The sequence below is a fragment of the Ochlerotatus camptorhynchus genome, unplaced genomic scaffold (genome assembly GCF_037179485.1).
Source record: "Ochlerotatus camptorhynchus isolate MF236.1 unplaced genomic scaffold, CSIRO-AGI_Acam_v1.1 ptg000072l, whole genome shotgun sequence".
NCBI lineage: Eukaryota > Metazoa > Arthropoda > Insecta > Diptera > Culicidae > Ochlerotatus > Ochlerotatus camptorhynchus.
In genome coordinates, this window is record NW_027040562.1 from 104,281 (window position 1) to 116,443 (window position 12,163).

Below are 12,163 nucleotides of genomic sequence, written 5' to 3' on the forward strand. Positions count from 1 at the left end.
CTTTAAACGTAGTAGTAATGCGGCATCGAGTTGTAGCGGCATCGTTTTGGCATTAGGAGCCAATAGTTCTGGTATCAGCTCGAAATCGGCATCAAAATTTACAACAGCTCCAGCAACAATCGATGTAACGTCGTCTCAAGATTCTCACCGTTCTTTTCGGCGCTTTGGAACACCCTCTCAGCTGATCATGACCACGCCAGTCGCTGTTGGCTGAAAAATTGTCGGAGCCGCTGTAACATCACCTCCGCCGGCGTTCAACTTTTCCGCTGATTAGGATGCTGCTAGCGGGGGACCTACCGCATTTCTGCTGGTGATCTTATAGCTGCAATCGGGGATCTCTTAGGAATGCCCAACGGAACCGCTGGTATTTTGCATAGGAACGGAGGGGGTGAAACTGTGTCACTCAGACCCGGATTGAAAAGATTCTTTATTATTGGGGCTCAAATAAATTTCGACTTTGCTTCTGTGGCTATCGTTTTTGTCTAAGTTCGCATTGTCGTTAGTCACCATCGTCCTCCATCGTCGGTAATCCTATCGTCCTCGTCGTGTTTTACAACATCACAATTACATGAAGTATTTGAAAACTTATAGATTCACATAACGCTTAATTGGAACAAGATTGCAAATAGGTTCATCAACACATCTTGGTTCGTAAACTTTTGAGTAACATCTCTAAACAGTTGCTCAATGGATACAAAACACATATCATTCACACTATGGCACCAAAGTATCAAGAAACATAATGTTTTAAGGAACTTTTATGCAACAAATACAACGCAAGTTAGATTTGTTGCTCAAGCGTTTCATACAATATCACGTAGCATATAACTTCATGCCAATTTGAGTGTAACATGCTTGCTCCTCCCATTTTATGCATGATTTGAGAAGTCATCCAAGCAACGGTTGAGTTCCATTATTGAGACCTAAAGTAAATCAAGCAACAAACTTGAAACAGTTTCATATCACGATGTATTTCATGTACCATTTAAAGGATATATGGGCAACGTAAATAAAAAATCCAAAATTGAAAATGTTTTCTGTGTTGCTTGGGTAGGGGGAATCTTTTCCTTCTTGGCATCAAGCCGGGAAAGTTTACTAGAATTTTTCTTGGATGATGGATCATTCTCATCATCCGTGAGCAAATCAAATTGATTACTCAAATTAATTTCATCAGAAGGGGGATCAAGAGTTTGCCCCTTTCTTTTGCGTTTAGGCGCCATGGCGGCAGTAAATTTTTATCCAAATCGACTTCCAAGCAGATTACTATAAGAATCTGAAGGATCGAAGAGGAATTTTCCAAATCGATGTCCCAGAAGGATTACCAAGGGTAGGGTCCAAACAAGGATCGAAGAGGAATAAGAGTTGAACAAGGTAGAAATTTTACAGTTTGAGCACTGAAAAGTGCTGTTTAAATTTGTTGTAGCTTTAGGTAGTAGCAGTGGCGTCGCGTAACCTCACTTTTTACCTGCTCAACGACTTTGAAAACGTTATTTAGGGTCATGCTTACATTCAAATCAGTTTCAAAAGGCACAGGATCTTCTAGTTTCTCTGATTTGTATCCATTGGAAGCCATTTCTTTTAAATTTTTTAAGTTTTGAGAGTTGTTGAACAGGTAGATTGAGGTTAGGGCGACGCCACTGGGTAGTAGTAACACTTCCTTCAGCAAAAAGCAAATAGATCCGCACGGTAAGAGAGCACGATGCGGACTGAATCGCATGACAGTTGTTGTATGATTTTCGTTATGGGGCTAACTTGGATGATTTTACTTCATTGTTCTTGAATTCATTTATTTTTAATACCTTTCAAAATTTGAACGGTTCTTCATTAAGTGGTTGAGGTTATTTCCTTTTGTTTGTTTATTTGTTTATTGAAAAATTCAACTGAAAATTATTGTTTAAACTTAAACTAAATAGTTCGGTCATCGGTAAGGAAAAGGTCAAGTAACCGAAATACGTCAGCTGATACATTGAAGTCGAACATAAAAAGAAGTTGTTGAATTGCCAGCTGATTGCTCGAATTGGCTCGTGTTGTGTATAATTTCGGCGCCGTGGTTCCAAAAACAGAAAGTCACGTTGAAGAAGAGGCCTCTCAGGGACATACATATTTAGCAGCAGTGTTGGACAGTCATTGTCACCCGTAAACAGCTTTCCAGCGAACATAGCTTGAGTGACCGTCCGTCTCACCTCTAATGGTTCGATTCCCAGAAGACGGCAACGCTCCTCGTACGGTGGCAAGTTTGTTGGGTCACGCCAGTTGAGGAAACGAACAGCATATCTCACAAACTTGCGTTGAACGGATTCTATTCTAGTGATCTATCTAGCATGGAAAAGGCACCAAACAACTAAACTTTACTCTAATAAGGATCGCACAAGCGAGCAGTAGAGTGACCTGAGGTATAGCGGGTCACGGAACTCGTCGGCAGTTTTGAAAATAAAGCCCAATTGTCGATTAGCTCTGAAGATGATGTCATTGTAGTGGATTCTGAAAGTGAGTCTGCAGTCCAAGGTAACGCCGAGATCCTTTATGTGATCTTCACGAACAAGACAGCGTCCGTAGAAATCCGTGGGAAATACTATAGAGGTAACTCTAAGACTAGAAGGTCCCGAAATAACGTGGTCAACTTTTTGGCTCAGCTCTGGTACTATCCTCGGTCCCAAGCTAATCGATACACCCCTCGAAACAAAGGAAAATCCACGAGCCCCTTATTTTATCTAGCCGGCACCGGTGGTGTAGTGGTAAGCGTGACTGCTTTCTAACACCCCAATGGGTCTGGATTCAATCCCCAGCCGAGGTCGGTGGGATTTTTCTGAGGCATAAAAATCTCTGGTCACGTCTTCCTTCGGAAGGGAAGTAAAGCCGTTGGTCCCGGCCCATGTGTGTTGTTGTGAATGGGTGCGATATTCTACGCAGGTGTGGAAGCTGCCTTCCTGCACATTCGGTTGCCGTCAATGGATGGCAATCGATGTCCGTCGGTGATTGGCACTAGATTGCGGAACAGAGACCGACGTTAAATAAAGGAACACACAGATTTTATCTGTCAAACTTTCATAGCAAATCAAAACAAACATAGTGTAGTAATAGAATTTATACTAGAATGGGATACGTTAATCGAATTGCTTGGGACCAATAGGCTAGTCAAGTAGTGAGCCAATTTAAAATCGTTAGTTTCGTTTTGATTGTTGGAAATACTGTCAAATACCCATCAATATGGAGGGGCCTCATAGCCTAGTCAGTAAAGGCACGGTATTACCAAGCCGGAGGTGGCGGGTTCGATTCCCGGTCTGGTCGAGGGAATCTTTCAGGTTGGAAATTTTCTCGACTTCCCTGGGCATAGAGTATCATTGTACTTGCCACACAATTTACAAATTCATGCATTGGTATTGGCATCGAAAGCTCTCAATTAATAACTGTGGAAGTGCATTTAGAACACTAAGTTGAGAGTACGCAAAAAGCTAATAAGAGTTGAGCAATAAGCAATAAGCTTGAAATGCGAATAATAAAAAGAAGACCCATTAATATGCACTCTTGGATTTTTGTACAGTTTACTGTAATTTTTTACCGAATATAAAACGTTGGGTAATCTGTTCGGTAATTTTTTGTTGTTTTACAGTACATTCAGTAAATTTTACTTTGCGCTTGAACTGTCAAAATTTACTGAATTCCGCATTGTAAATTTGGCTGAATAATTGGTTATGTTTACAATACCATTCCGTAAGATTATTACCGAACGTTTTTTACAGTTTATTTTTTTTTGTGTTTTTGATAATAAACTATATCGAATGATTAATTTCACTCAGAAAAATAATTTATTTTCAATTGTATTCCGCTGAGAACCCGGACAAAGTTATCGACGGTAAACTTGGTCTGATGAAAACATGCGCACACTTTGTTTTTTTTTCAGCTGAGGAGGACATTATGTTGCTTATGCAGTTAGCATCAATAACTGGAAGCGGTTCATCTAAGAGAGAATCAGTAGTGAAATAATGTTCCGTTCAGTGTAGATTATACGGAAAATGTAAAAAAAAGTTAAGTACTTACTATTCACACCGGAGAACCGGAGACCACTCAACCTAAATGGCCGCAATGTTTGAGGATGACAGCTCAGTTGACAGTAAAGAATTTGCAAACTTTTTACAGTTTTGCAGCATTGAAGGCATTTACAGTTTCGATCAGCAATTTTTATTTACAGTTTTCGATAAACTTCCGTAAATTAAAGAAATTCATTACTTTTCATTACGGAACGGTGGTAAAACAACACATTATACAAAACTTTCGGTAAAACATAAATTTTACAGAACGAATGCAGCAAAAAAAAGTACAGAAAAAAAATTAAAAAATTTGGTCTGTGGGTTTTTTTTAATCGTGGTGACGTCTAGCGATATGAAATCGACATCCGACGCCATTTTTAAAACCAAGATGACAGCTTATTGTTTAATAAAAATAGGGAAATACTGTTAAATACCCATCAATATGGGTATTTTTGGAATCGGGGTGACGTGAAAAGGTCGATAATTGATATCCTGAGCCATTTTGAAATCGAAGATGGCCGCTTCCGATTCAGAAAAATAGGGAAATACTGTCAAATCCCCTGACTGATATCCGACGCCATTTTGAAATTAAATATGGCTGCTTCCAGTTTCAGAAAAATAGGGAAATACTGTCAAATATCCTTTACTATGGGTATTTATGAAATCATGGTGACCTCTAGAGGCCGAAATGTCAAAAAAACACTGAGGGGAGCTTCAATGGATTGTTTGATCGACTTTAATAAAAATTCATGTGCATTGAATTGGTACAGTGTAAAGTTTGTCATTGTTATTTTCACAGCATTCAATCTAACTAGTTTAGAAAAACTTAATGCTTTTGCTCATAACGCTTTTAAGTCGTGATTTCAGTGTGAAATGAAAATTATTTAAAATTTATTTACATTATCACTTAATATTGAAGTAATGAAATTGGGTTGTTAGCGGAATGCTAAATAAAACAGCAAAAAAGGTTATCTTCCATTTAATTCCACTTAATTAATTTTGGTATCCATGACAGATACGTATTTCGACTACAATGTGCAGTCTTCATCAGTGTCATTCCCACTAAAGAACTTATCAAAATCTAACCCCCTTAAGTACTCATCCCCTAGGTAAAAAAGTCAAGATCATAGGTATAAAAATGAAACTACAATGTGTTGAATCGGAACCTACCTAACTAATATAAACCAAAGATTTAAGTAAGCTAAAGGAGAAAATTCTATACAACTCTCTAATAAGGAAAATCCCCAAAGGATTGGTAGCCATCATAATGAAGTAATGAAATTGGGTTGTTAGCGGAATGCTAAATAAAACAGCAAAAAAGGTTATCTTCCATTTAATTCCACTTAATTATTTTTGGTATCCATGACAGATACGTATTTCGACTACAATGTGCAGTCTTCATCAGTGTCATTCCCACTAAAGAACTTATCAAAATCTAACCCCCTTTTTTACCTAGGGGATGAGTACTTAAGGGGGTTAGATTTTGATAAGTTCTTTAGTGGGAATGACACTGATGAAGACTGCACATTGTAGTCGAAATACGTATCTGTCATGGATACCAAAATTAATTAAGTGGAATTAAATGGAAGATAACCTTTTTTGCTGTTTTACTTAATATTCCATTCGAATGCCCCTTACCAATTATGGCAACTAAATTTAAAACTAAATGTGACGTCTATTTTTTGACGTAAAACTACCTTTTAACTGGGCTACAGCCCAGTTAACGAACGCCCAGTTAAAAAGCAGCCCAGTTAAAGATCGCCCAGTTAGCGAACAAGTACTGTACCCATCAATCTGGTTATTTTTGGAATCGGGGTAACGTCTAGAGATCGGAAATCGATATCCGACGCCATTTTGAAATCAAATATGGTGACTTACGGATTAAGAAAAAGTGGGAAATATTATAAAATACCCGTCAATATGGGTATTTTGGGAATCGGAGTGAGGTCTAGAGGTCAAAAATCGAATCCGGCTCCATTTTAAAATCCAAAATGTCCACACACTAAGAATTTTTTACAGTATACTGTAATTTTTTACCGAATATGGAACAGCTGAACATTCGGTAATCTATTCGGTAATTTTATTATTTACAATCCGTTCAGTAAATTTTCTACACCTTGAGCTGTCAAAATTTACTGAACTGGATCGTAAATTTTGCAGAATGATTGGTAAAGTTTACAATAGCGTTCGGTATCGTTTTTACCGAAATAACTGTAATTCATTATTTTCCTGAATGTACCAAAATTATGATTTTTATTGATTTATTGATTATTTCTTCCATGTGTTTTCTAAAAATTAAAATGATAACAAAACAAACGATTCGTTTGACTCACAAAACGTTATTTTTTTGTATATTATCATCGTACGTTCGTACAAAAATAATGTTCAACAGAGAAGGACGATGTTACTGACTCCGTAACAAACCATACATAAATTGGCTTTTTGCGTTTGATAAGGACACTAGGCCGCCTTACGTCCATGGTGACTGAAAGCAATTGGTCTAGATTAGTCTACTTTCGACATAGGTGTAAATAGCAAAAAAAAAGTAAATTACTTACTTTTCACAACGGAGAACCGACGAAAACTCAACTTTGAAATGGCGGCAAGCACTGAGATTGACATTATGAAATTTACAATCCTGTTCGGTAATGTTTACAAAAATCTGTTACTTTACTACGGTTTGTTTTTGTAAAAGATTATTTTTACAGTACATTCGCCACACTTTTTACAGTACCGCGGAATTACAGCCCGTAACAGTTTTGATCAGTAATTTGTATTTACAGAGTTGGTTGGAAATGCTAACATGAAGCTTTAGTGTGATGATTTATTAGCTAGAGAATGATCTTTGGAAGAGGGTAGGTGGATAGTTCCGTTAGAGTACGGCAGTATGAAAATTGAATAGAAGTTGAAAATGAGCGAAGGGCCATTAAAGCGACAGTTTACAAGATGGACGCACATTTTTGCCTAGCCCGTACGATGTACGCGGGGACTTGAAGTATGTCTCCAAGTCCACAGGCAAAAATGTGCGTCCCTCCTGTTGCTCATAAACTGACTGCGGCTGTGGAATAGTTCTAGCGACGTTTTCATCACTACCTAAAGCCCCACGTTTGCGAGAGCATTTCCAGTCGATGGTGTGTTATAATGCAGTTCTTCTTTACCCAACTATTGTGTTGCTCCTCTCGTCATGACCAACGTGATCATCTCAGAGAGAAAGCAGTAGGGTGGTTGTTGCGTGCTGTACCATCATCAGCATTGTTGACGGCTACTCCCGCCTTGAGTTGTTACATTCAAAGTGTTTTTTATGTTACTTCATACGCGAAGTTAACGATTTTCAGAGTTGGTTGGAAATGCTAACATGAAGCTTTAGTGTGATGATTTATTAGCTAGAGAATGATCTTTGGAAGAGGGTAGGTGGATAGTTCCGTTAGAGTACGGCAGTATGAAAATTGAATAGAAGTTGAAAATGAGCGAAGGGCCATTAAAGCGACAGTTTACAAGATGGACGCACATTTTTGCCTAGCCCGTACGATGTACGCGGGGACTTGAAGTATGTCTCCAAGTCCACAGGCAAAAATGTGCGTCCCTCCTGTTGCTCATAAACTGACTGCGGCTGTGGAATAGTTCTAGCGACGTTTTCATCACTACCTAAAGCCCCACGTTTGCGAGAGCATTTCCAGTCGATGGTGTGTTATAGTGCAGTTCTTCTTTACCCAACTATTGTGTTGCTCCTCTCGTCATGACCAACGTGATCATCTCAGAGAGAAAGCAGTAGGGTGGTTGTTGCGTGCTGTACCATCATCAGCATTGTTGACGGCTACTCCCGCCTTGAGTTGTTACATTCAAAGTGTTTTTTATGTTACTTCATACGCGAAGTTAACGATTTTCAGAGTTGGTTGGAAATGCTAACATGAAGCTTTAGTGTGATGATTTATTAGCTAGAGAATGATCTTTGGAAGAGGGTAGGTGGATAGTTCCGTTAGAGTACGGCAGTATGAAAATTGAATAGAAGTTGAAAATGAGCGAAGGGCCATTAAAGCGACAGTTTACAAGATGGACGCACATTTTTGCCTAGCCCGTACGATGTACGCGGGGACTTGAAGTATGTCTCCAAGTCCACAGGCAAAAATGTGCGTCCCTCCTGTTGCTCATAAACTGACTGCGGCTGTGGAATAGTTCTAGCGACGTTTTCATCACTACCTAAAGCCCCACGTTTGCGAGAGCATTTCCAGTCGATGGTGTGTTATAATGCAGTTCTTCTTTACCCAACTATTGTGTTGCTCCTCTCGTCATGACCAACGTGATCATCTCAGAGAGAAAGCAGTAGGGTGGTTGTTGCGTGCTGTACCATCATCAGCATTGTTGACGGCTACTCCCGCCTTGAGTTGTTACATTCAAAGTGTTTTTTATGTTACTTCATACGCGAAGTTAACGATTTTCAGAGTTGGTTGGAAATGCTAACATGAAGCTTTAGTGTGATGATTTATTAGCTAGAGAATGATCTTTGGAAGAGGGTAGGTGGATAGTTCCGTTAGAGTACGGCAGTATGAAAATTGAATAGAAGTTGAAAATGAGCGAAGGGCCATTAAAGCGACAGTTTACAAGATGGACGCACATTTTTGCCTAGCCCGTACGATGTACGCGGGGACTTGAAGTATGTCTCCAAGTCCACAGGCAAAAATGTGCGTCCCTCCTGTTGCTCATAAACTGACTGCGGCTGTGGAATAGTTCTAGCGACGTTTTCATCACTACCTAAAGCCCCACGTTTGCGAGAGCATTTCCAGTCGATGGTGTGTTATAATGCAGTTCTTCTTTACCCAACTATTGTGTTGCTCCTCTCGTCATGACCAACGTGATCATCTCAGAGAGAAAGCAGTAGGGTGGTTGTTGCGTGCTGTACCATCATCAGCATTGTTGACGGCTACTCCCGCCTTGAGTTGTTACATTCAAAGTGTTTTTTATGTTACTTCATACGCGAAGTTAACGATTTTCAGAGTTGGTTGGAAATGCTAACATGAAGCTTTAGTGTGATGATTTATTAGCTAGAGAATGATCTTTGGAAGAGGGTAGGTGGATAGTTCCGTTAGAGTACGGCAGTATGAAAATTGAATAGAAGTTGAAAATGAGCGAAGGGCCATTAAAGCGACAGTTTACAAGATGGACGCACATTTTTGCCTAGCCCGTACGATGTACGCGGGGACTTGAAGTATGTCTCCAAGTCCACAGGCAAAAATGTGCGTCCCTCCTGTTGCTCATAAACTGACTGCGGCTGTGGAATAGTTCTAGCGACGTTTTCATCACTACCTAAAGCCCCACGTTTGCGAGAGCATTTCCAGTCGATGGTGTGTTATAATGCAGTTCTTCTTTACCCAACTATTGTGTTGCTCCTCTCGTCATGACCAACGTGATCATCTCAGAGAGAAAGCAGTAGGGTGGTTGTTGCGTGCTGTACCATCATCAGCATTGTTGACGGCTACTCCCGCCTTGAGTTGTTACATTCAAAGTGTTTTTTATGTTACTTCATACGCGAAGTTAACGATTTTCAGAGTTGGTTGGAAATGCTAACATGAAGCTTTAGTGTGATGATTTATTAGCTAGAGAATGATCTTTGGAAGAGGGTAGGTGGATAGTTCCGTTAGAGTACGGCAGTATGAAAATTGAATAGAAGTTGAAAATGAGCGAAGGGCCATTAAAGCGACAGTTTACAAGATGGACGCACATTTTTGCCTAGCCCGTACGATGTACGCGGGGACTTGAAGTATGTCTCCAAGTCCACAGGCAAAAATGTGCGTCCATCTTGTAAACTGTCGCTTTAATGGCCCTTCGCTCATTTTCAACTTCTATTCAATTTTCATACTGCCGTACTCTAACGGAACTATCCACCTACCCTCTTCCAAAGATCATTCTCTAGCTAATAAATCATCACACTAAAGCTTCATGTTAGCATTTCCAACCAACTCTGAAAATCGTTAACTTCGCGTATGAAGTAACATAAAAAACACTTTGGATTGTATTTACAGTTTTCGGTAAATTTATGTAATTTACGGAAATTCAGTAGTTTTGATTGCGGAGAATTGGTAAAATAATATGTTTTACAAAACTTTCGGTGAAAATGGTATTTTACAGAACGTATCCAGCAAAAAAAGTACCGAAAAATATTTAAGATATTTGGTGTGCACTTCCGGTTTCTGAAATGTGGGAAATACTGTACAATACTTATAAATATGAGTAATTTTGGAATCAGGGTTTTGCCTAGAGACCAAAAATCGATAACGGACGCCATTTTGAGATCCAAGTTTGTGGCTTCCGGCTTAAGAAAAAGTATCAAATACCGAGGGGGGCGACTCTATCTACGATGTAGCAAAAATTGTATTTTTTGTGGTTAGCTTCGCGCGAACATTTTTCGATGATTGATTCGCTAGTGTGAGCATCTAGAATTGAAATTTAGATGTGTCGCCCCCCTCGTCAAATACCCATCAATATGGGTATTTTCACATCCAACACATCAAAGATTTTCAAACAAAATTTGACATCAAGAATTTAACTCGTTTGACATTAGAACCAAACGTTTTTGGGATATTTTTAGATTTTATTTTCGTTCATTTGTTTTTCGTCGTTATTGTTTTCCGTGCTGAGCACCAATGCTACCGACGCCAGGGAGGCAACTCCGTACCTATCGACCCATCAACTCATGAACAGGGGACCAACGGCTTTACTTCCCGTGATCAGAGATGTTATGCCACAGAACATCACGGCGGCGCCAACTGGGATTGAACACAGGCCTGCTGGGGTGATAGGCAATCACGCTTACCACTACACCACCGGCGCCGCTTAATGTTTTTACATGTACAAACAAAACTTTTTTCGGACGTTTTCAGTTTATTGTTCACTTATGCTTTCAAATGTACTAAACGTTGTTCAGATGTTTTCAAATAGGGATGCTGATCGATTCATCTTTCATGTTCCACCTAGTGGACACTTTTAAAAGAGTTGAACTTTCCTGTTTCCCTGCTCATCGGAGCCTTGTGTTCGGCAGTTTTGCCGTGGTCCTTCGGGAGAGAGAGAGAGAGAGAGGTTTACTTCGCTGGTGGCTGTAGTGGTTACAGCTGTCGGCAGCTTAACGACTGGTGGCTGAAGAGTTATCGGCGACCCATCGTTCCTACGCTGTCCGCTGTGGTGTGCGCAGCCAACGGTGCATCGTCCCTTCTCTGGTAGCTGGGGTGTGCACAGCTGTCAGTGGCTCATCGTCCCACTACTGGTGGCTGTGAGGTTGCACAGCTGTCGGTGGCTTGATCACGAGTTGTGTCGTGGTCCTTCGTTCGAGAGAGGCATCCCGTCGCTGGTCGCTGTAGCGTGTACAGCCAACGGTGACTCTTCGATCCATTCGCTGGTGGCTGTTAAGTGCATAGCTGTCGGTGGCTCGATCACAAGGTATGTTTTCGTCTGTGCTGTTGTGGTAAGGGAAATGAATCTACCCCAAGAGAAATTGAGTACATAACAATTGGTCCTTCGAGCCGGATATCAACCGGTGTGCTACGTCCATCCGCGAATTTTCGTGACCCTTCCTTCCAACGAGTTTGTGCCCGAATGAGTGAAAAGTGTTTGAAACCTACGATCGTAGTACAGTAGTACCATAGAGGTAACTCTAAGACCACTGGGTCCCGAAGAAAATCATTATTATTTTTGGCTCAATCAGTACCAGAACAACGGTCCCAAGCAGTCCCAAGCTATTTCACTCACCCCTGCATGTTCTGCATGAATCCACACACCCCTGATGTTATCTGTCAAACTTTCATAGCGAATCAAAACAAACATAGTGTAGTAATAGAATTTCAACTAGAATAGGGTACGTTAATCGTTTGCTTGGGACCAATAGGCTACTAAAGTGGTGAGCCAATTTAAAATCGTTAGTTTCGTATTGATTGTTGGTAGTACCATAGAGGTAACTCTAAGACTAGAAGGTCCCGAAATAACGTGATCAACTTTTTGGCTCAGCTCTGGTACTCTCTTCGGTCCCAAGCTAATCGATTCACCCCTCGAAACATAGGAAAAACCAATCACCCCTCAATTTATCTGTCAAACTTTCATAGCGAATCAAAACAAACATTGCGTAGTACTAGAATTTTGACTAGAATGGG